Source organism: Pteropus vampyrus, unplaced genomic scaffold (genome assembly GCF_000151845.1).
Source record: "Pteropus vampyrus isolate Shadow unplaced genomic scaffold, Pvam_2.0 Scaffold49, whole genome shotgun sequence".
NCBI classification, from domain to species: Eukaryota; Metazoa; Chordata; class Mammalia; order Chiroptera; family Pteropodidae; genus Pteropus; species Pteropus vampyrus.
Genome location: NW_011888830.1, coordinates 5,801,992 through 5,824,519, shown reverse-complemented (window position 1 = coordinate 5,824,519; position 22,528 = coordinate 5,801,992). Strand labels below are relative to the sequence as shown.

At 40.0% G+C, this 22,528-nt stretch overlaps 1 protein-coding gene and 1 non-coding gene across 2 annotated transcripts in view; both read left to right on the top strand.

Moving 5' to 3' along the window:
* Positions 1-22,528, top strand: part of TAF3 (TATA-box binding protein associated factor 3) — a 142,512-nt gene that overhangs the window by 5,922 nt on the left and 114,062 nt on the right. The gene's annotated exons all lie outside the window — the stretch shown is intronic.
* On the top strand, positions 21,209-21,327 carry LOC111739315. Its single transcript, XR_002780211.1, has one exon. It is a non-coding gene; the product is annotated as a 5S ribosomal RNA (ribosomal RNA).

The following is a 22,528-nucleotide window of genomic DNA, read 5'->3' as shown; positions in this document are numbered from 1 at the left end:
GCCACCCTTCTCCGGAACTTTTTCCTCTTCTCCAGCTCTGTAACCATTACACAGCATCTCCCTGTTCCCCCTCCCCCCAGCTCTTTGTAACTGCCGAAAGTCTGTCTCCTCCTCACCTTCGGGTTTATTTGTATTCGTAGCCTTTATTTTCCTTGAGGAAATCTTACAGTTTCTAACCTCCCCCCCCACACACACATTAAGTCATTCCCTTTAAACCTCTCATTTTCTAACGTCAGCATTTGTGACCTTAGAAACTCGTATTTGTTATGACTTCTCTAAACACGTATTTATTTACTTTAAAAACATAACAGATGCATTTCAGTATCAACATCATTCAAGACAGGTTTCCTGGGAAGAGTCCTGATTGACGGGAACTGCATTTTCTCTTAACAACAGGCCACGTAGGCCTGGAATTCCCCGGTTTGCTAGTGTCGATACATACAATTTACTAAGCTTCCTAGATAGCCTCATGGAAGTCGTGCCGCGTGTTACTCCATGATATGTCCTCTCGTACTTGAAGAATAATCTGTGTGGCTCTGAAATTTTTAGCCGAAAGGCACTTAGAAGTACACACAATTTGGAATCGCGCTAAGAAAACCTGAGTGGCATCCACAGCTGGAAGAAAACCTAAGGTTTCACGTAGGGGGACCCTGAAGGCCAGGCGCTGCTGAGTGAATGACGGCGCCTCGGTGGCTCTCGGAGTGATAGGCGACCTGAGTTTTATATCAGTGAATTGGGCAGTGGCGAAGTGCACCAGCCCGGACTCGTGCACATCATCGGGTGGCATGAGATTGAGGCAGGTACTGCTGTCTTCTCCGTTTAAAAAAACTTCAGCTCATTTTCTCTCTGCCCTCTGGAACTTTCTAAATCTGTTTTGTGGTTTGCATATCTTTCTGTCTCCTAGTATACCTCCTATGTAACAGTTAAACTCTTTGATCTTTTGTTCTGACCTGTTTAATAATTTGGACTCAGATAGATATTAGATTAATCTTTATAAAAATAAGTTTAGGTTTTTCTGGGTTAATCTTAATCCTTGACTTGTGCATAGGCTTATCTTGGCCCCATGAATAACCTGCATTTATTCATTTAGAGAGTTATTTAATTAGTTTTTACAAATAAGCTCTAACGAGCCACCACTCAAAGCCAAGGCTAGGACTTTGATCTCCAGTTAACCAAGTCCTTCTTGTTTTATTTTCATAGCGTGCAGATAATACACAGTAAAATTCTCTCAAAGTGATATGGTTATCATGTTTAAATACTCCCAAGGAAATGTAACTAAGATGTCAGATTTGTACTGGGTAGTAAAGGATATGAAACGCACGTTAGTGATTTTAGATACTGACTTCTGTCTGAAATTACTGCAGTACATTTTTGAGTTTCTCTTCTGGAATATTTGAAGCAAAGAAGATCTTATTTCATTTGAATTTTTATGCAATATAAATTATAAACATATAACAGGAAAATAACATAAGCCTGAACACTCTCTTCTTTTTTTTAGCTAACACTTATATATCCTTTAAGGAATAGAAATTTGCTGATTCATAGGCGGTGCGTATGATTCATAAGGACACATTAAATGATAGGCAGCCTAATAGGATGCTTATCAAAACCTTTTCTCCCTGTTCAGGGAAAAGGACATAAAATGCAGTCCTGTGGTCACCATTTTTTAATAGAGCCACCCAAGTCAACGTAATAACTCGTTATAGTCTAGCATTTCTTTGCCCATGACTCAGCGTGTTGGAAAGGTCGGGGTTGTCTGGTCAGTGGAGCGAAGTGTGGTATAGACGGAACGGCCTTAATAACGACACCTGTTCACCAAGTTCTTCACTTTCCTTCAATTTCCTTAAGAGCCACATGCGACATGCCTAACTTTGGTCGTAAAATATTAGCAAAGGGCTGTCATGGGCCTACCATCTTATCGATTCCTCAACTTGGTTCGTGTCAGAAAAGCATTCGAATGTCTGTGCGAGGGTGAGTGTGGGAACGGAAGGGCGGACGGGCCGAGGGCCGTGGCGGGAAGAGCTTAACCCCACGGAGCCGCTCAGGCGGGACGCAGCCAGTTACCGAGTGACGGTCTCACCAAGTTCCTTTACCTTTCTGAACCTCGTAGTCGTTGTCTGTAAAATAGGTATAATAATAAATAAAAATAATTGTTAAAAGAAGAAGAAAAAGCTTATAGATCCAGAGAACAGATTAGTGGTTGCTGGAGGTGGGGGTGGATGAAATGAGTGAGGGCGTCCAAAGATGGAAACTTCTAGCTCTAAAAGATGTCCTGGGATGTATGGACAGCAGGGCGACTACAGCTAACAGTATTGTATTATGTATTTGAAAATTGTTGAGAGTAGGTCTTAAAAGTTCTCATCACAAGAAAAAAAACTTTTGTAACTATGGTGAAAGGTGTTCACTGGACTTAGTGGGGTGATCATTTTGCAATATGTTACGTCTGTTATACCACAACAAAAATAATAATAATAATAATACCTGCCACAGGGGCGAAAGTGAGGATTCAGTGCACTGTAAGACGTTTATATAAAACAGGACAGCAATGAATGTTAGTTCTCTTGCTGTTCTGCCTCCCTCGTTTTTAAGGAATTTACTTTTGGATTGAAATACAATGTACATTCATGAAGTAACTACAATAAGAATAATCGAATTTGAATACAGTGTACGTTTGTGAAGTAACTGTACAATCGGAGTAATTACAGTTTTTCTGAACGTCGCGATTACGAGACAGTGTCAGTAATACGCTCGGGGCCCGAGGGAATGCCAGCCCCGTGGATGGCTGGGCGGGTTCTATACGGAGCAGCTGTTTGAGTGCGGAGGTGCCGGAGGAGATGGCCGAGGAGGAATTCTTGCCTACTGTATTCTGTTCCCGTTCCCCGAGAATAACCGTGTTCAACAGGTGCAACTCTTTCTAGAGCTTTTAATGGCCTGTGTCTCTAAGGAGACCAAGGTGCGTGTCTGCCTCGGCACCTCCCATGTGCTTCCCAACCTGCGATCTGGCTTCTGACCCCTCTTCCTGCACAGTTCCGAGATCACCAATCACTACCTAATTGGCTGAGCTAAAGGAAGTTTTTATCCTTACACATCCTCTTTTTGGGGAGACATAGTTTAGTGAATTATTAGAAGGCAAATTAAATACCTTTTCACCACCTCCTAGTTTAAGACATAAAACTTTACCAACTATCCCAGAAGACCCTGCATGTGCCCAACGCCCTCACAGTGCCCTCCCTCCTCCCTCCAAAAATAATCACTGTCCTAACTTTATAGGGATTATTTCCTTGCTTTGTAGTTTTATCAGCCAACTGTGTATCCACGACACTTTAGTTTAGCATGTCTTTATTTTACATGTCTTTAGATCTGTTTCGATCTACAGCTCCCCACTCCTCGACCCCTTCCCCCTGCCAGGTCCCTTTTTCTCCCAGTGTATCTCTTGAAGGATCTGGGTGGCTCGATGTACAGGGTCGCCACAGCCTGGATTTGGCTGGCGGGCGCTCAGTACAGTTCAGCGTGTTTCCTGCACGTTGGCAGCGAGGACCCGAGGCTGGACCGGACTTTCGCAGGATGCGTGCAGCGTCATGTGCCTCTAGGACGCCGACGTCTGGCTTTCACTTTCTTTGACATGAGCAGCGTCGATGCTCATGCTCACCGCTTAGATCCATTAATTCATTAGAGGTTGCAAAGTAGTGATTTTCCATCATTTTGTTTTTATTTCATTCTTTAGTTAGTTCCATGAGGAAATCCTTTATCTCATCTCTTATTGAATTACTTAGTGATACAATTCACAGGGAGAAAGGAAGAGAAACGCTTGTTTCTTTCATTTTATATTTCCAGTGTTCAAGATAATGACTTGATTCCTGGTCGCCTGTAGGTGACTAGTTTTATCCTTGCAGCTGAGAATGTCCCGTCTTCGGCCAGTGGCAGCTTCTTCAAGCTGGCTTCTGAGTCACTTTGACAAGATGCTGGCGGTCTCTCAGAGAGCCCCTGCGATCTGGTATACCAAAGCGTTCTGTGCTCATCATGTGTGTTCTCGTCCTACCTGGGATCCGTCATTTGTCCAAGAAGCCCTGGCTTGGCAAATGGCATTTTAAATCCACAGTCTGGGCACTTGGGGTACTTATTACAACTGGGTCGGTCATCGTTTCTAGGCAATAATTAAATAAATACGTATACTCAAAATTACACATATAGATGTGTGTGGATGGATAGATAATAAGGTACCACATGAGTTCATATAGATATTTCCAATTCAAATTCAGGGCTATAAGGTTTTTACTTTTTACATTACATCAGCAGATACTTTTGTCCACAACAAGAATTCTAGTTCCCAGAGATAAAGAAGATGCTAGAACATTTTGTAATTATGCATTTGCCATATCCTAGATATCAATATTAATATTGACATGGTCATTCGTGATTATTGACACAGGTAAAAAGATTTATTTTTTGCTTATGTTACCCGGTTATCCCAGTTTTCTGTAATTGTACCATGCACACTGTCAGATCATATAGCCACTTTCTTGAGTTCTGTCACCTCATTTCTGAGTTTTTCTACTTTTGGTTTGTTTGTCATGTCTTTTAGACCATTGTGAAATAGAACGTTACAGTTTTCATCTGTTTTTTTTTTTTTTTTTTTGCGTTCATCGTGTACTTTCCTCGTCTGTAGGGGTGTGATTTTGATATCTAATCTCCCTGTTCTTACAGAAGTTGTGCGTGTGAGTGTAGTTTTTCCGAACATCTAGAAGGAAGCCCAGGTCGTTCGTCTGACTTCACAGAGCCCCCTCTTCGTCGTCCTTGAGTCACGTTCGAGCTCGCTTGCTGAGAGCTTCTCTCTCTTCTCTTCCGCCACTTTGGCCTGGAGCTTCTCTTTCCTTAGTGCTGGCTTTCCTTCCTTACCCATTTGTGATTCCTGCCCCAGCAGGTCTCTTCCCAGTGGCTCTGTCCTTCCCGGTGGCTCTGTCCTTCTCGGTGGCTCTGTCCTGGAGAAAATAGCAGCGCTGCACTTCAAGGCAGGGGCCTGACTCAGCCTCAGCCCGTCTCCCCGCAGGGCCCGCCAGGCATCCCATGGACCCCGGCTGGCTTTTCAAGGTTCCCCTCTTCCGGCCAGTCTCCGCTTAGCTTCTGACCGCCGCCCCTGCCCGGGTGGGTCACACTCCGGTCTCGCGGCCCTCGGTGCTTAGTCCTCTCCCTCTTGCATTTTGGCATCGATGCATAGACTTTGTCACTGCATTATGTTAATTGCTCTATTTTTATGTGGCAATTCGGGAAGCACCAAAAACTACATTACTGCATCTTCTTGCGTCTTCTTGCGTTTGTCACTGTTGGCACTCCTTGAAACTGCTTTTCTTCCGTGACGTCATACTCTCTTAATTCTGCTTGTGTGACTAATTCATTCTCTATGCCTTTCATGGGCTCGTCTTCTGTAGCTCTTCTACCTCTAAAGTGTTGGTGGTCCCCAAATTTTATCCTCGACCTCCTGCTTTTCCCACGGTACACAGTTTCAGTGTGTGATCTTCTCCATTGCCATGGTTCCAGCTGCCGTGCGTATACCGATGACCCCAAACTGCATCCCCATGCCACCACACCCCTCAGACTCTCTATCCAGTTGTCAGTGGGCTGTTTCCACGTTTTCCGTAGCACCCCAGATCAGTATGTCAGACGCTGCACACGGCAGCTTGCCCTCAGCACACCTGTTACCTGTTTCCTTTGGCAGCACTGTCTAAGACCCACTCACCCCGGCGAGAAATGAGAGCAATGCCATTGACTCCTTCAATCGTTCTGCTTTTTTCAGTCCCCACAAACAGTTCTGCCAGTTTTGTTTCCTAAAAATGTCTAAAATATTTCCGCATCGATCCCTTTGTTAAAATCTTACATATCTCTTACCTGAACTATCCTTATCTTCCATGAAAAACTTAAATGAGAAGTATATTTTACAGTATAAAACACTTTATTAGCTTTCTCTGCTTACAGTTATCGCAAACTACCCTTTTTCCTCAAGGAAAACCAAAAATGCCTGTGGAGAGCATTTCTTTTTTTCATTCAAAATAAAAATAGCTTTAACTATTCTAGAGAAACGATGTTTATTCTTCCAACAGAGATTAGTTACTAAATGAATAGAAGGATGTTAATGAGGAAATTTGCACTGCTTTTTACTCACTAAAATATTAGTATTTGTGTTTATTTGAAAATAGAAATATAAAAGCAGCCTTCAGTAATTTGTCTTTGATATCACATGGTATTTTCAGAAGCATGATCTCGTCTAATCTTGAAACAGGCCATGAAAGCAGATGCTATTGTCATTCCCGTTTTGCAGAAGGAGTAGTGGGATTTTTAAAAAAGGGTGCAGTGACTTGCCTCGCGTGTCCTTGTGAGTCGGGAGCAGAGCCGGATTAGGAGTTAGCTGGTTCCAGGTTAGCGGCATGCAGGGTGCCCGCTACGCGTCGAGTCCTGCACCAGGATCTGGAGCCGAGGCTGGGGACATGAATAAGACGGCCCTCCCCACTTGTGGCCTTTCTTTCTCTGGTCGTTGGAAATCTCTGCTTGGGCAGGATGTTTCTGGTGGAGTGGCGGACGGGCCGGTCTTCACTGAGCAGTCTTCCCCGTGGACAGGCTCGCAGAATGCCCCCTCGCCCCAAAGTCCGCCGAGCCCCTTCCGTGGTCCTCTGGGATGCTTGGCCCTCGTGACCATGCGGGGAGGGCCTGGGTCTGGGCAGAGTTGGCTCTCTGTACCCCAGGGAGTTGCCCGGAGGCTTTTGTGTTGTTTGTTTTTCTCAATCCTCCAGCATCCGAGCCTTAAAGGTTGTGTCTCAAACGACATCAAGGGCCGACTTGTGGTGGCTGGCCTGTGGCGTTCAGTACAAGTTTCCGTGTCAGCTCCAGAGCTGCCTGCTTTCACACGTGATCTTCCCGCCCATCACTGCTTTGGTTTTAACTGCCAGAATCGCTGCCTTGCTTGTTTCCCCCGAAGGAGCTCTGTGCCTCGTGTCTCCACCCAGGCTGGTTCCCTCCCTCGCCCCGCTCCCGTGCGCGCCCGTGAAATGTGTATCTCTACCTTCACCTTCATGTGTTTTGTTCTAACGATTGGTTTCATCTGTCTCCAGAACTTACGCTGATCTTGCTTTCTGTTTAAATCCTACACTCACTCTCCATTTCGCCTTTCACACAAAACCCAAAGCCTATTACTCTACCTGAGATGTAAATTCAAGACACGAGAGAACGTTTCCGACTGCTGTCTTTAGGGAAATTTGCTGAGAATGTTAGGAAAGCAGCCTCAAAAAGTAGCTGATCTAAAGTTATACAGCCGTTAAGGGACAGAGATGGCATCAAGTCCCAGCTTCTTAATCTTAGCCCAGAAACCTTTGCACCACTTATTACCCTGGTATTATTCTGAGTGTAGGTATAAAAACAGAAAAGTTTATCTTGTGACCCTTCACGTTTTTTTCTTTTTCTTTGAAATTGACTTCTTGAATGCAGTTTTTTTTTATCATATTTTGATAACATCTCATTCCATTCTTCTCCGCATGTTACTTTTTCTGCCTGTTGTTATCCTTAGAAATGGTTTCTTCCCTACAGCATAAAGATTAAATTTTAAAAATTTTAAATAGAATTATCTCTTGCTTTGCATTCAGACTACCAAAATTAGCTCATTAAGTAGACGTGTATACTTCAAAATAGAGAGTAAAACTACCAGCATGCACAGATTTATTAAACTGCGGTTTATAGTAGACTTGGCCAAAATTCTCTTCTTTACTGAAATTTCTTTCCTCTAATCTGTCTGGATTTATAAAAATAAGAACACATTTTCAGTGTCATAGTAAAACAGTTTTTATGTTTCTAAGTCAATAAGTAATCACATCAGATGCCTTAAAAAAATTAAGTATTTTGATACTTTACTTACCATGACCACCAAATTTGTCATTTTCCCCTTCCAGGTATCCAGATCAGGAAAAAAGATTTTGTTATTTCTTTCCAAATTTTAAGTTTTCTGGGAGTTTAACATTTCTGTTATCCAATTATATTTCTTGGAAAAGTTCCCACGTGTGTGTCGGGGGGTGAGGGAGGCCGAGGAGGAATAGGGCAATAAACGTTACATGGCTGACTTGGCATAATACCCCAAAGTTAGTGCTTTTGTTGTAAGTTAGGATTTATTTTGTCTTGCTTTCCTGAATTTGAATCTTATCTGGGACAGCGCAGTAATTGCATTTTACTTAACTAATTACCTGCTATGCCTACATAGAGCTTTCCTATTTCAGATAAAATAATATCGTTATTTGCTTCATTTACAGTGGTTATATACTGATCTTGTCCCATTAGTGCTGAAGGGAAATTCTAAATTATTTTTTCATTCATTCATCCAGTAGCTATGGAGAACCTACTGTATGCCAGGCACACAGCTTATTTCCAGGGATGCAGAGGTGGACACAAAGAAAGGACAGTCTTTGCCTCCCTAGAACTTCCAATCTATATGGAAAAAGAGATTAGACTGATATTTACATGTGATTTCAAATTATAACATGGAATATATACCTTTTATGCTATAAGGAATGAGGGAATCAATGGCTAATTTTTAAATAGCCAGGATAAGATGACAAGATTAGTAAATTCTGGGGGTTATGGGCGCAGTGGACTTGGGAGGGGACCACTGGAAGTGTTGACAGAGCTTATTGCGGTTGCCCAGGGAGAGAAGATGGAGCCAGTTTTGACTGCGGGGAATGATGCAGAGGAAGGAGCAGATGTGGGGGTGCTGACTGGCCAGGGTTTGGTGATAGAGAAGTTCCAGAGAGTATGACAGAGAGAAGAGCTAAGGTTCGGTGAGCAGTTAGGGTAGCTAATCTAAATATCGAAATATCCAGGTCTGAAACAGAGCAGCCTGCTCTGGAGGTAAGATTTAGAACACACCTTACATCCCCCGTGTGGTGATCTAGCGTAACCTTTTATTTCTTTTTTAAAAACAGGGATCAGGTAGAGTTCACGATTACAGAATCTGGCCTGAACCTGGGACACAGGCAGACTTTGTTGCTTGGTAAGGGCACTTTGCTTTAAAAAGGCCGGTTTGCTTACTGTGGCTGTTATTACTAGTTTACTTAGAGAGGGCCCGCTCTCTGCCAGGCAGCGTGATCCGTGTGTGTGTGTGCGTGTGTGTGTGTGTGTCTGTCTGTCTGTCTGTCTGTCTCTCCTTTCATTGGCCTCAGGGAGCAGTGCGTTTATTTGAAGATGTCCCTGCTCATCAATGGTAGGATACTGACTTAGTGTTCCTTGTGTTCTTAGAACAGAAATTACTTAAAAACACCTAACATTAGTTTTGTTATAAAAGAGGAAACATCAGCCTTTCGTTTATTAGTTTAGGGCTTAAAGTTATATGTAACATTTGTGCAGTGAAGCCTCACGTTCCTTTTAGTAATGTGATGTTTGACTACCAAAAATTTGTAGCTGAAATAGGACAATTTAAAGCCTTTTTTTTTTTTTTCTCCCAACTGTCGTGTGCCTGTTCTTTCCTGTCCCTAGCCCCAGTTCCCTCACTTGTAAAATGGGGATGACAGCCTCCGTGGGGTTATATTATAACTGAATGAGATCACTGTTACCTACTATTATTGGTGTTTGATATGGTCTTCTGGGAGCCGGCCTACTTTACGACTTGTTCCTGACACTCAGCACCACACGTAATGGTGGTCATGCCGCTACATCCGGAGAAGACACAGCACATTCGTGATGACACCCACCAGGTATTCCTAATGAGGAGATCCAGATGGGGCGTGCGGCGTGCTAGGGCGCAGAGTGGACGCGGCCCTCTGCTCAGGGAGTCCGCCCGCACCCCAGTTAGGTGAGTGCTGGCCCACTGCCCCGGTAAACAGCACTTCCGGCCGCTGCCGGTGCGTCCGCTCAGGCCAAAGATCATAGCACAACTCAGAATCTATAACCCTGATCAGCTTTGAGAGAAGTAGAATGAAGATGTATGCGAGTAGGCACGTTGCCTTGGCCAGAGCTTTGCAATTATCTCTCAAATTTCTGTCTCTTCCATTGTGTTTTGGAGATGGACTTCAGTTTAACGGATCACTGTAAGTTTCAGGTGTACAGTTTCACTGGTTAGACGTTTGTGTAGTTTGTGAAACGACCCCCCGATGATTCTGCATCCATCTGGCTCTGCGCACAGCCAACTCATCACTGTCGACTGCATTCCCTGTGCTGTCCCCTGCGTCCCCGTGACTGTTTCGTAACTACTCATTTATACTTCTGCATCCCTTCACCCCTTTCTCCCAGCCCCCCAAACCCCCTCCCCTCTGGCAGTTACCAGATCATTCTTGTATCTGTGAATCTGTTTTCATTTAGTTTGTTCCTTTGGTTCTTAGATTTTGCATGTAAGTGAAATCATATGGTATTTATCTTTCTCTGACTTATTTCACTCAGCATAATAACCTCTAGGTCCATCCATGTCTTTTTCTAACCCTTAGATGTATTTAAGAATTTTTATTTTAGATAATATTTAAGTGTAGTTATTTGCATCTAATTTTACCCCAGGAAAGTAGCAATTCTCTCTCTCTCTCCCTTCCTCCCTGTGAGCGCTGTGATGTTATGTCACAGTGTTGATTAATTGTTGACGTTTCATTCTAATACATTGCCATGTGCACAGTCAACACTCTAAATTGATTATTTCTCCCTCACATGATCAGACTAGGTTTAAATTTACAATTTGTTTTTATCAAGTATCAATTTTTACATAGTAAAAATGTAATGTTTAAAATACTCTGCTAGTTAGTAATATTTAGTTATCACCCAGTTTCTTTCAGGAGACTTGAAACTCGGAAGTGTAGATATGAAAATTGATTTCTTTTTTAATGTGGAAGTGATCGCAGTTCAGTAGGTGGCACTCTTTCCTTTTCTGTTAGTGTTAATGAATATCCAGTTAAATGCCCCAAAATGTTTTCAAAGTCTTAAGAAAAAGCATACAATTTAAAGCACTGATGGCTTGTTTTCGAAAGAATAATAACAATTTCGTTAATAACTTAACTTCTCTGGAACTTGGTTAGAGCAGTTACATATGAATATATTTAATATTTATTTTCCTTAAGGAAACTCTTGTCATTTAGCAAAAGTCTTATGTTATCCTTTCTGAAACTCTAGATTTTCTTTTAAAAAATTTGAAATTATTATTCATTCGTATCTACTTTTCCAGTTTTGATTTTAAACATTATTTTCAAAGTCCCATTAGAAGATATCTTAAAAATGCATATATTTTCCCCATTCCTCCATAACAGTTTTTCTTAGTTTTTAGGGCACCCGTTCCTTTTTTGTTTATGAAGACAGTATTTGGTTTATTGAAATAGTTAATACAATTTTCTTTTACTCTTTGTATTTAACATTATGTTCCAGTTTTTAATCTTAACATTTTTGTTGTGTTTTCATTGTTCCTATGTATTTTATATTTACTATTTTTAAAGAATATGCTGGACGTGGTTCTATAGTGTAGCGCTTAGCACATCTGCTTTACATGCAAAAGGTCCTTCGTTTGCGCCCCTGTGGAGCCATGGTCCATGGTCTACGGCCATGCCACCCTGAACAAGCCCCATGTCTGATCTCAGAAGCTAAGCAGGGTCGGCCTGGTTAGTACTTAGATGGGAGACCACCTAGGAAGACCAGCTGCTGTAGACATAAATAATAATGATTAAAAAAAAGAAAATAAGAACATGTTGTAATTTATTTAGCTATTCTCTTATTTTTAGACACTTTAAATGTGCTTAAACATTATAGTGTTGTATCGAATATCTTTGTGCATCTTTTTCTTTTTTATATTTTCTTGATGATAAATTCCCAGGGTGCGAGTTTTCAGGTCAAAGATATAAACACATTTATGGCTTTTGACATCTATTACACATTGCTTTCCAAAAGAATTGTATCATCTTATGATGCCATGATGAATGTATGATTATACCAATATCCTGGCAGTCTCACGGAATTGAATTTCAAAGTGTGTGTGTGTGTGTGTGTGTGTGTGTGTGTGTGTGTGTGTGTGTGTGTGTGTGTGTGTTTTGCAAACTCAGATTAAACACATTTTGAGGGGGACATTTTGTTTTAAATTTCTTAGCTGAAATTTGGGAACTGAACAAATCTCCCACTGGAATATAACAACTATCGTTATTGTGATACAGTCTTCCAAGTGTGTGTGCATGTGAGCACACAGACGCATACACACAAGCTGATTTTAACATAGTTCAATTATAGTTTTAATCGACAGTACCACTAGTACTGCAAAATACTCATTTTATTCCCTCTTTTCATTTAAAACAATATTTCTAATTTAATAGATGATTTTATTTGCATTTTTTCTTTTAAATTTTTCTGGTACTAACATTTGGCATCATTTGATTAAAAGTGTTCTTAACCCCTTGGAGTATTGTTAGAATCCATGGGCTCCTAGTTTTTGTTTTTGTTTATTTTTAAGCAGTTCTTATATTGAAAGCATTGGCATTTTATGATTTTTATTTTTTCTTAAAGGCCTTCAAAATACAAAGAGAACATTTACATTTTTTATTGAATAAAATGCACTCTATCTTGTTATTACCATTGGATTCTGTTGACCCTTTTTATAAATCTGGGTTACATTATGGGATCTAATGAATCATATTTTCCTGTATCTTAGAACATTTTGGTATTTTATCATCATAAGAATAATTTAATTATTAGTCATCATCACTCATCAATTGTTGCCAACTTTGCTTAAAAAATAAAAGACTAAAATAATCAGATGGAAGAATGACAAAATCTTCCAGGTAAGGACGATCCAATAGTGAAATAAATTGTCATCCTTCATTTTTCTAATTGTGTGACCAGAGTATTATATTGTATTTCAAGAATATATTAAAGACCATAAGCATCATCGTTTTAGTTTACTTTTCGATTTCCTTGAACACAGTGAAAATGTAGAATTTTTAATTTTCTACTTAAAATGGAAAAGAGGAAAACTGACACGTTTCACAGTTATTAGAGAAATCAAAATATAAATGCAAAGAGATCAAAACATTTCGGCCTCATGATGATGATGATGATGATGAAGATGAAGAAATTGATCATATAAATGAAATCTCAAACTCTGGGTCTTCAAATGACAGTTCCTTTTTTGTCAATTTAAAATTGACAAGTGAACAATATTTCTCAGGAAAAACAAACAATGTATCTTTCTCATCCAGTTTGTCATTCAACGAGAAGAGTTTAATCGTGTAATAATATTTTTATGACAAGAACCTAGACCATCCCATTTTGCTAAAAGGATGTGTGACAATATTTTTTCATAGTTTATGCTTATACACCAAAATTTACATGATTCAAAGTGTTCGCTATGTTTAAATTCTTACTACAATTTCTAATAAAGTTGTTTTCACTATTCTTTTATTCACGCTTCTGTAAATTATTAATAAAATGGCTTAAAAATATAGAGATTCCATTAGACCTAGATGTTAAATGGTAATGGCTATTTTTCCTGATATATTGAAGGTTAAAGTAAAAAAATATTTGTCAGAATTAATGGCATTATTACATTTTAACACTTCTCTTTTAGTGTGTAATCCTAATTATGTTTGACAGACCCAATTGGGAATAGTTAGAAAGAAATAGTGGTCCTGGACCAATCAGTGCTGGAGTGAAAAACTCAGGAAGTCCCAGTGCCACAGTAAAGGAGAAAAACTCACTTTTCATTTCCTTTCATGTACAGTGTGCTCAGATTAACTTTAAAGGGGGCTGAGATGTAGGTCGGAAGATTTTGTCTGCAATTGGGTATTACCTGTGTGTGGAGCCCAGCTCAGCAGGCATCTCGTCATCAACTAACAAACCTTTCCACGTCCCTTGATAGCCGCTAGATATCCTATTACAAGTTAAATATGAAACAGGGATACACTTAGTTTTGCATTAAAGGATTTCTTAAAGTTCAACTTCAAATGGAGTTGTTGTTGCATTCATTTTTATTAAGGCTGGCTTTGTGAGGAAGGAAAGGATAGCTAGAACTGTCCTCTGTGGTATTCAGAAAAATGCTTTGGGAAACCAAAACGAGTGGCATGAAATTCTGTACCTTTACATATCTCTGTGGTACATCTCGTAAGTCTTACAAATACTATGTAATTGTCGAGCCTGCCAGAGTAGGATTTAACCTACTGTGACGTTAGAGCCTGTCGGTAAATGCATGTTTATAGTTGAGCAGATATTACACATTTCAGCAGATGTTTCATGGCAGAGTTTTTTTTTTTTGAGACTTTCTTTCAATTTTGCCTTTCTACATTTTAATAACGAGAAGAAATAACACGTGGTCACATATCACATATCACGAATAACACATTCCACACCTTGAGAGACAAGAGGCTAAGTTCTGAATTTGATGAAACCTCATAAACAACAACACTTAGATACCCTGACTTAGGTGCCACACACAGACCAGTAACTCATAACAACAGATCCAATAACACACATAATTCATTTAATCCTAGCGATAACTCTATGTGTTAAGGACTATCATCCTCATTCTATGCCTGAGCAACTTGAGGTGTAAAGATGATAAATAACTTATTGAGCTAATTTTCTGCTTAAATACTATTACCGTAAGTGATATTCCCATTTACAAGGCATTATCTTAAAGGTTCAAAGGTCCATAGAAAGGTTTTGGCTACTCTATGCCACTGGTTTTATCCTTTAGATCTTGGACTTCTGCAAAGTCTTAGGGTTTTTGAATGAATATGTGAATTTGTATTGCTTAAGCATTATAAATAGGCTAAGTCCAAAAAAATCTTAAATATGTATATGTCTGTGTGTGTATATATAACCGTATTTTAAATGCGTGTAGCAGTTTTTATTCATAACACACAAATTCATTTAGTATTGCTTAGTTCATAGTTTTTTGTTATTATGTATTTCCCTAATTAATATATACCAGAATTAGAACGATTGCTGTAGGGGTTCATGAAATCTTTCGATGTTAAAAAGGGGGCATTATTTATTAGAAATGGCTGGGAACCATTGATTGACATATTACAGGATTTGCTTAACATGGATCCCCGTCTCTTGATAAATCCTCTCTGATGGGCCAAAGTCAATTGCTCAGCCAACAGTAACTGCGAAACTCTGTTTTTTTCCTATTCTCAATGACGTACCTGTAGATTAACTCTGCGCTGTTTTAATTAAGAGGCACACTTGACAGTTACCACTCTGCATTGATTTGCTCTCACGGATGAGCGCATTCATTTTATTTTGGACTTGATAGGGCGACTCATGCTGTCAATTTGGGAAGTCTAATGTGGAAGGCAAAATCCATACCATATGTAAATTTGAAGCTAAAAATTGACGTAATTTAAAATACCGGCCTTGTAATATATTTTCTAGTATATAAGAGAGAAAATTTTAGCTTGTGGATTTCAGATTTATTTTCCAGTCCCCCCAGCCTTCTAAGTTAGTTGTATGTTAGTCATGCGCTCTGTCCTTCTGGTACCTGGTACATACTCGTGTTATGGTACTTCTTATTTATTTAATTCGTTCAGCGCAATTTGTTGATCTCTGGTTGTGTGTGCCAAGCACTGTTAGGAGCACAGAAAAAATATATATGTGAACAAAACGGAGGAACATCTGTCCCCTTGTGGAGTTTACACTTTAGTGGGTGGAATAGACAGGAAATAATAAACATAACAAAGAAATAAATTATATAATATTTTTGGAAGGAGATAAGTTCTATGAGGAAAAAAGGGGAAATGGAATGCTGGGATTTGGGGAAGAAAGTTGCAGTTAAAAATGTGGTCGTCAGGTAGATGTCATTGAGAAAGGGACATTTAAGCAACGATTTAAAGGAGAGGAGGGTGATAGCCTTGTAAGACATCTGGGGACAGAGAAAGCAAAGCCTGCTCCCCGCCCCCAAAAAAAAACCACACATGGCGGTGTGTGTGACACGGGGGTCCGCGTGACTGGAGCAGAGTGGGGATCGCGGGCTGAGTGTCACAGAGGAGGTCAGGTGTTACATAAGTGGAGGCATTGTGGTGGGAGCCAGCCTCTCACTCTCAGTGGAATGGAGAGCTCTCGAAGCGTTTTCATATAGAAAAACATTTTTAGTTAGAAAAATTTCAAACACTAAAGTAAACAGGCTGGGAAAATTACCTTACATGTGTCCGTCACCCAGCCTCAACAGTTCCACTCATGGCCATGCTTGCGTCACCCATATCCCCATTCGCTTCTCCCTATCATATTGTTTTTGAAGAAAATCCTTGGTACCATACTATCTTGTCCATAAATGTCTCAGTACGTATCTCTGAAAGATAACTATTTTTACAACTACATTAGTATTATCACATCGTCAAAATTTATAATTCTTTAATATCATCAAATCACAAGTCTTTTTTTCAAAATTTTAATTGTCTCTTAAATGTTTATTGGTTTATTATTTCCTTTTTGTGTGAATCAGGATCCAAATAACACACTGTGGTTGGTCGATATCCCTACCTCTCTCTCCCTCTCCCCCTCCCCTTCCCACTCCTTCCCTCTCTTCCCCTTCTGTATTTGCATATTTGTTGAAGAAACTATGTTGTTTGTCCTGTAGAGTTTTTCATAGTTTGAATTTTGCTTATAGCATCATAATGGTTTTGTTTTACATGGTCCTCTGTGTATCTTGCAAATTTGGAGCTGGATGGAAAAGCTTGATTATTGTCACTTTCAACTGTTTGGCAACACTATTTCATAGCTGGAGATGTGTAATTCCATCAAGGGATACATAATGTCATTGTGTGTGTGTGTGTGAGTGATTTTAGCAAACATGGAATCATGAAGTCAACGTCAACAAAAGTTGCAAAATAGTGACAGTCCAATTCTACCCTTCCTCCTTCTTTTATTAGCTACTGTGTTTCTCTATAAAGAAAAATTTCCCTTCATCTACTATTTGGTTACATAGTGGTACGGTTTATATTACAAAAGGCTGGATAAATGTTTGATCTAGTTTCTTCGTCAGTTTTCAAAGCAATTAATCGGTTTGCTAGATTCTTTCAGCATTGCCAACTAGTTGTGCATGTGTTTTTCTAAGTATCATTAGGAACTCGTAGATTTAAACAAATTTGATGGATGTCAATCCATCGCAGTCATTATTATCCTTTTTGGTGTTCATACTGTCCCATCTTTGACATCTTGGACCAGTGAGCGGTATGCTGGAGCTGGCTGTGAGAGCCAAATATTAAATATTGTTAAATATTCAGAAAGTTTGTGGATTGGTTAAACACAGCTTTTATTAAAAAATTAAATCATGTAGACTTAACAATTACATAAATTACATTAAAAACATAGGTACTCAAAACTCATCACATCCTAGTTATTTATTTTGGAGGTTACATTTGTTGTGTCTGTCTGTATGTAGGAATACCGTGTAACTGCATGCTGCCTACATCTCCCAGTTCCACAGGCAGGCACGTCGCGTTGGTAACTGGAAATCAGCCATGGCGGGAGCGCTTATGTCACAGAAATGGGCAAATGCCACAGATCAGGGCTTGATTTATAGTTTTTTTGTTTTTTTTTGTTTTGTTTTGTTTTTTGTTTTTTTCTGATTGTCTAGACTTAAGAAAGTGATAGTGAAAAATGTTGAAAATATAGATTAAACCTCAAAATGTGCAGTACCTGTAGCCATTCCATGGTAAATAGTACCAAAAAATGAAAAACCATTCTTCCAACATTCTAAAACTGTTACATGTGGTTCAGCTCAGTCGCTCACATAGTTGGCAAACAAGGGGAGTTCTAGCACGTCTTCCCTGTTTTACGTAAGTTTAAACCAGTCGACAAACTATTCCTGGCCAGCAGCCTTATTTAATAAATAAAATTTTATTGGAACGCAGCTGCGCCCATTCATTTACATACTGTTTTGTCATACTAGATAGCAAGAAAGCTGGCAGACGGCGAGGGCCGTGTCAGAAGGACCCACAAGCCAACTTAAAGAGGGTCCCACTCACTAGTGTCCTGACACACGTCTCAGAACTGCTTCTCAGAAAACGAAGGGAGGAAGGAAGCATATATGTGCATTTACAAGTTTATTTTAAATTTTACTAGCATAAAAATGCATGATATACATTACAAATAATAATAATAATAACAACTAAACAACATTCTCTATTGTAAATTCCATATAGGTAACTGATTTGCAACGAATGGTCTTGATTTTTGCTAAACTCTCATGTCCATGACCAAACCACAGTTGCAACTGACAGATGAGTATAGTTTCAACATGAATGGCGGTTAATATTTTCCCTTATGTTAATGAGGAAGGCAGAAGTGAAACAACCAATATGTATGTTGAAATTTCACCCATTCATAATATGAGTGAGTTCTTTTCTGAGCTGGATACTGGTTTTTGAATACTAGAAGAATACTTTCTCTTTTTTTGTGCTGTTTACAATGGATTGTCTATAGACATGACACACTTTTAAATTTAATCTGCATTTTTAACATGTTCTCCACCACTTTATTGTCTAGACATTCAACAAAACAGCAAGTCATTCTGTTTTGTAGCATTTGCCCATTTCTATGATGTAAATATTCCCATCGTGACCAATTCCAAGCATCAACGCGATGTCACTGAACGCAGTGACATCTTGGGAAGAGAACTGGTGACTTACATTATTATCTAGTGTTTTCACCATACAGATACAATAGATGTAAATAACCAAAAGAATAATGTGATTAGGAGTGATGAATTCTAAGCATTCATTACTTTTGTTTGTATGTAATTCATTGGTAAGCTTATAAGATTTAATTTTAAATCGTACACCTACTCCAGCACACCACTGGGCGGATCTCCCTTTTTGCAGTAAATATATATCTAAAAAAGTTGATATTACTCAGATTTTTAAAAATAAAGACTAAAAGAAAGCCAAAATGCTCCCTACTTGAAGGACGCTTGCCCCAAATCTTTTGTAAAGTGACGAATCCTTCCACAAAACTAGTGACCTCAGCCTCAGATAAGTTTCTCGAGGACATCTGTCTATACACAATGAAGACCATAAAACCAAGAGAACCATCTAGAACTCTTAGCTTTGAATATTATGATAATGATAATATAGTTCTGTCACAAAAGAGTATCTTGAAAACTATAAATTCCCTAGTTAATGGTCTAAAATTTCTTTTGAATTTTCTTCTTAATGGAATCACATTCACTCCTCTGTTTGAATAATAATCAGTGCAAGTAAGCACTTTGTTTCTAAGAAGATAGTGTTTGGGTAGTCATGCCGATGCCTCAAATAAATGAATGTGAAAGTAAGAAAAACGAAAAAAAGAAAACAAAGATTAACCGAATTAAAACGCAGGGTCTTCGGCAGGCCACTGAAAGAAACTTATCTTTCCGAAACTGTCTCCCCTGCCACAGGTACATCGTTTTGTCCCCTTAGCAAGTTAGAACTGCCTCCCCGCGCTGCTCTCTTAGACGAGACATCTAAGAGAAAGTTCTTTGGAACTGGAGGAGGAATTGGCAGAGTGCCTGGCGAATAGCAATCGGTACCCCCAGAGAGTCGGGCGCGGTGCCGGCCAGTCTTTGGGACATGAAAGTGGACACTGGATCGTGTGTTATTGGGTGGACTGTCACAGGACTCTACTCAGACTTGGTCTGAAGTTTTAAAAGGCATTTTGATTTTATGTTGCCTGAATTCTTCATCCTATTTGTGAGTTATTTCATGAAAGGGTAATTGTATTTTGATTTAAGGGAAATAATGACTTTTTTCTTTCACACGGGTATAAATATCATCTGAGAAAAGCTCTTGGCTTTCTCTTAGCTTTTTTACATGATTATTTACCTCAGTATCTTAAGTGATGTTTTGTTAGGGTTAAGAAAGAAAAAGGTAGGAGAAAATTAGAGAAGTTATGAAACTGTTAGCTCTCTGAATTCATTCGGGGAATACTCTGATTTTCAGCTGTGTCACACACCAGGGTTCTTTTCAACGTTTCTGAAGTTGTTTTTTTTTTTCTACCAACCTTAGACATTTCTCAGAAACTTTATCTGTTTGTCAGCTGAATTATTTTCGAGGGGGTAGGAGTAGGTGAGCGTGGAATTTAAGGATTAGTGGGGTTGACAGACTACACATAGGGTTGGAAGGCTTCAGTAGCATATTAACTTTTGAGTTCGGTTGCATTACAGATGGAGACGTGAAATCACATTCCTCTCCCTTCCATCCTGTCCCATCGTGAGAGAACTACTCTTTCAAAATAGTAATTCTTTCCCGAAGAATTTTAATAGTAGACAAGCAAAATCCTCATCTTTATTCTGAAACCACTGGTTTACAAATCATAAAGAAATGAGTTGATATTACAAGCGATTTCTAGTAGTCTTGTAAAATTTGGACTTAGATTCTGGTTCTGTCGCCGAATTGTTTATTTAGTTTTTCTTCCTGGCACTCGCTGCTTTAGAATCCCCTGTACGACAGGCACTTAAGTCAGCCAGGCTACAGTTACCGTTGACATGGTTGGTGTATTCTTGGATGTTTACTTCACTCGTTTTCCATGAGTTCTGGTCATTGCCGACCGGTTGGGAAGACTCCAGGCTTTGTCGCGTGAGTGGGGTGCAGACCCGCAGGCCACACGCGGAGTCGGAAGGCTCTGACGTCGGCTCCCGAATGCCCAGCTGCCTCACGCTGGGCGGCGTCTTAGTCACCTCGCCGAGTTCTGTCTTTCTGTTTGTTTACACCCTCAAAGGTATGTCTATTGTTAACCAGAACTTACTTTAGGGATGTTGTGTTTAATACGCACAATGCACTTAGAGCAGCCTGGAACACAGTGCTTGTTAGCAGCTACTGTTTTAATTGTCACATCGTCGTCGTCATCCAATCCATGGGCACGTGACAGGTTTGTTTGTTTGTTTTCCATTTTTGTTTGTTCGAGTTTTTTTTTTTAGATCATGAGCAGAAGCATGAGGACGTGCTCACAGAGCTATGCCCGGGCCTCTGCTACCTGTCCGACAGCAGTGTCTTCAGAGTGGAGTGAAGTGGAAAGCTGGGTGTCCTCAGACAGGGAGGGAGCGAGAATTCAGTGCTCTGTCCTGCCTCCCCAAATCGCGAAATAGGTTTTGTTATTTATCTCATAAGCAGATCTCATAAGCGTGTCTTTTATTGACAGTGCTGTCTGACCAAAACTGCCCAGGCCCTCATAGCCCAAGAAGTATGACTCAGCAGAACGCCAGTGTAAGCACGGAGAGTCTCTCACGGTTTGTTTTAATCCAGCTTTGACCATCTACGGCCATGCCACCCTGAACACGCCCGATCCCGTCTGATCTCGGAAGCTAAGCAGGGTCGGGCCTGGTTAGTACTTGGATGGGAGGCCACCTACGAAGACCAGGTGCTGTAGGTGTAAAAAAAAAAAATAAAAAATAAGGGATTGTAAACTGACAAGGTCCTCGCAATCTGTGAGGTCAACCAAGGGTTACCTCGCCTAAAAAAAAATTTTTTTTAAATAAGAAATAAAAAATTTTAATACAACTTTGACCTACAGCACCTTCAGACAGTGCTTGATTTTGAAGGCTCGGTGTCATCCGATTTCAGACAGAGGCCACAGTTGACACGCTGTCTGCCGTGTGAGTGGGGCTGGCCCGGAGTCACTGCGGTCACGGCTGGGAAAGAATCAGCTTCCTGCGAGAGCCGCCAGGTGGCACAGTCGCTGCTTTCTGCGTCTTAGGCAGCTTTTCTGTCATTCTTACAGCCACGCTGCGAGGGAGGCGTGATGTCCTCGTTTTAGAGGAAGAACCAAGGCCCAGATAAGTTACGTAATTGTCTAAGGTCATGCGCTTCTTATGCGGCAGGGTCAAGTTTTAAAGCCAGCTTTGTAGGACTCTCCAGGTATCTGCTCTTATTTTTTCTTAATTAGTCTTGTATCAAACAAGTATGGATAATAATTGGGCATGCACAGGGCTTCTAAAAATTATGTTCTTTCTCTTCTAAGTTAGGTAGCCTGAGTCTTGGTGAGGTCGACACCAGGGCCTTTGCAGTATATGTGTGCATATATGCGTGTGTGTGTGTGTGTGTGTGTGTGTGTGTTTTCTGCCTTGCTGCTTGCTTCCTTGCTTTCTTCAGGTCTTTATTCGTATGTCATCTTTTCATTGAGAACTTTCCAGAATACATTGTTGAAAATCATAATACCTCTTCTAATACATACACCTGCTCAGAGTTCCACATCCCAGACCAGGCATTACTAATGCTGACGTTTTTAAACTGAAAGGTTCTACCTATTTTGAAAGCAGTCTTAGAGGTTTAGAACCAAGAAACTGAAATGATCTATTGAGTTATTTTGCCTGGCCCCAATCACAGCTGCCTCCTCTCTCCAAAAGTAGCCTCTACACTGACTTTTGATTACATATTGAAATTATTTTATAAGGAGATATTCTCCCTCATGTACTGTTTGGTTACTTCAGTGAGATAGTCCATATAAAATAAAAGGCAGGATAAATGCTTGATTTCTTTTATATATTCAGTTCTCAAGTTAACAAAATGATTTGTCACCTACAAAAAGTACTAGTTGCATTTTTATGTGGTTATGAATTCATTGATTTAAACAT